This window comes from Elephantulus edwardii, unplaced genomic scaffold (genome assembly GCF_000299155.1).
Source record: "Elephantulus edwardii isolate Elephantulus edwardi_28Jun2011 unplaced genomic scaffold, EleEdw1.0 scaffold00004, whole genome shotgun sequence".
NCBI lineage: Eukaryota > Metazoa > Chordata > Mammalia > Macroscelidea > Macroscelididae > Elephantulus > Elephantulus edwardii.
The window spans coordinates 35798438-35801502 of NW_006399754.1; the positions used below are offsets into that span (position 1 = coordinate 35798438).

At 44.9% G+C, this 3065-nt stretch overlaps 1 protein-coding gene and 1 pseudogene across 1 annotated transcript in view; one reads left to right on the top strand and one right to left on the bottom strand.

The window, feature by feature from the left end:
* BRCA2 (breast cancer 2, early onset) overlaps positions 1-3065 on the top strand; it is a 74971-nt gene that overhangs the window by 42581 nt on the left and 29325 nt on the right. The gene's annotated exons all lie outside the window — the stretch shown is intronic.
* Positions 2526-3065, bottom strand: part of LOC102876241 — a 1645-nt pseudogene continuing 1105 nt past the window's right edge.

Genomic DNA, 3065 nt, shown 5'->3' on the forward strand with positions numbered 1-3065 from the left:
CCAGTTTCTCCACAACCTCGCCAGCATTTGTTGCTTGCTGTTCTGTTAAATTTTCCTATTCTGACTGGGGTGAGATGATATCTCATAATTGTTTTAATTTGCATCTCTCTTAGGGCTAGGGATTTTGAACATTTCTTCATGTGCTTGTTAGCCATCTGAATGTCGTCTTCGGTGAAGTGTCTGTTCATATCCTGTGCCCATTTTAGATTGTTAGTTTTCTATTGCTTTGCCCGTTTGCCTACGTGACCCATCTCTGCTTGGATTTGTAGTATACACTTCAGAGTTCACGTGCCCAGTGCTGTACTGGCCCCAGCCCAGCCGCTGGCCCACTCACACTCTGTTCTCAGCTAAGAGAAGGTCCATGCAGCTGAGTGATCACCTCACAAGGTGGATGTTATCTTTGGCTTTCCTGTTTCCCAACAAGTTCTGCAAGTTCTAACTTCAGAGTGTCAGCAGAATCTGATCAGTCCTTCTCTGCCCTCTTAGGCCAGCCGCAACCCTACCTTCTCATTGACCCCTCACTTTGTTCCTCCTGCTCCTTGCCCGTCAGGCCCTTCTCACCACAGTCACCAGGGTCAGCCTCCAGGTCATCCTCATACCGTCAGATCCGTTCTCATCGACACTGGAATCCACTGGTCTTGGAAAAACATGCTATATCTGAATGTGGTTTATGACTTCTTGACTTTACAAAGAATTCAGGTAGTGGCAGATACTTGTGTTAAACTGGAGGGGTTCAGGCACTCTGGTGGCTTAATAGCCCAACAGTTAACTGAAAAGGTTAGCGGTTTAAACCCACCAGCTGCTCTCTGGGAGAAGGATGAGGCAGGCTGCTCCCTGAAGCCTGGGCTGAGAAGCGTATAGTGCAGTTCTCTGTCCCTCATGGTTACTAGGGCTGGAATTGGTTGCTAAGGGTAGAAGTTTGGCTTTTCGTTTATAAGGGGCAGGTGTGTTAGAGACTGTGAGATTGGCTCAGGATAGAGCAGGGTTCAGAGCTGCCGTGCACAGGGTCGCTGTGAGTTGTAGTCAACCTGACGGCAGATAACAACAGCAATTCCGAAACACTGGGATATGGCCCACAAGGAATCACAAGCATTTGGAATTCCCTAACCTGTCTTTCATTTAATGAGAAAGATTTGAAAGTTATCTGTAAAACTGAATGAATGCTGGAGAACGTTGAGTTTCTGTTCATGATGGTGGGATATTTGGGGGAAAGGCTGCCATTAATGGAGACCTAACATGAAGAATATAATCTATGATGTGTTGTGGAAGTTGTTCTGGTGAATGATATTTGTATTTTCACTGCAGTTGAAAAATGACTGGATTGTAGGGCCACCGTTGTAGAATGGGACTGACATCTGGGTTGAGGGAGGACAGAGAAGGAGGGGAGGAATGATGTATACTGTATTGAAACAGATGAGGGAGAGAACTGTTTCAAAGGCATATATGATTAGGTGTTATTGTCATGACAGGAGTCCAGAATGAAGGCTGCACAGTGGAGTGGACTCGAGGGGAGGGATTGCATAACAATGAAAGTTTTTCTTTTACTTTTTGAGAAGAGTGAATAGGGAGGAGGGCAGGGAGAAAAGTGCAACAGTGAATGTCTGGAAACCCTAAGTCTCTATAAACTTTCCTTAAAATAAAAATAAATAAATAACATTTATTTAAGTAAAAAAGAAATGACTGGATTGAATGCTCAGAAAACTGCGTTTATTTCCGTGCCTCCTCCTCCTGCCTTTCCTCACTCCTTTCCTCTCAGTTGGGGCCATAGACGCTTTTTGCACAGGTTTTTGGAGGCTGTAAATTGCACGGGAAGAGATTGCCCGTCACTCTCCTTTGGAGCCTCTGGTGGGTTCCACTGAGCAGAGGGCAGTCGCATTTGGGTAGCAACACGGCTCCCTACAGGCTACACACACACACACACACACACACACCACCCCACCCCCGGTCTCTTCTGACTCAGCATCTCACTCCCCTTACTAGCAGTAAAGCTACTCAGGGAGCGTATTCTTCGCAGGTGTTCCCATCCTTGGAATATATGTCATTATAGACTTAGAAAGCACTTTGTTCAAATTTCACCCAAAATCACTCATGTATGTTGCTTGCTGCCAGCTTGACAATTAGATTCTTTTGATTCCACCGCTTTTCAGTGTCAGGATTTGCTCTTTTTCCCCATTCAATTGTACCTTTGTGTGAAGCGTGTGCATGTTTCCTATAATGACTAGAGTGGAGCCCTAGAAAAGGCTTCTCCGTCTCTGCCCCCAGCACTGCCCTGCTCACCACCAAACACTGCTGTGCAGTTTGACTCTGGGGGCCCCAGAGGACAGGGTAGAATTGCCCATGAGGCTTGCAGGGCTGTAGTCTTCACAGAAGCAGACTACCTCATCTTTCTCCAAGATGCAGCTGCTGGTTTTGAACCACCAACTTCTTGGTTAGCAGCTGAGTAAAAACTGTACCTTTGCTCATTGCTGTTGACCTTTTTTTTTTAAATTTTTGACAGTTTTATAACTTTATTTGACCATCAGCTATTAGTTTTCATCCACATTGACGGTCTGTAGATTTTTTAAAGTGGTGACAGGCACGTAGGTAGCCAGTGTCTATAGCTTGTTTGGGGACTTTTCATCCTCAGTACGTTTTCTGGACAACTGTACACAGATGTGGTGTGGGACATTCCTTATTCCTTTGGCCCAGACAGCTCTGTTAAGCCTGGTGTCAATGCGAACATCAGGTGTTCCCATCTCCTTCATGGCAGATTTCCAGATCTCCTTGAGGGCCCGAGGAGCTCGCTTCTTAAATCCCACTCCATGAATGCGCTTGGTCACCACATCATTGATGGCAGAACAGCCTTTATTCTCACCACCCTTCTTTGCAGGGACCACAGCGCTGGGACCAGCCTGGGAAAGCGCTGTTTACCATTCTAATAGTTTTCCATTTATCTTTCTAAGCTAGGTTTATGCTTACTTCTTTTGTATTTTGTTTTATACTGGCTTTTTTGTATGTTTGCATTGTGAGTTAATTTGTATATAAGTTGGTTGTTTTTTTTTAATTTTTTTTATTTTATTTTATTA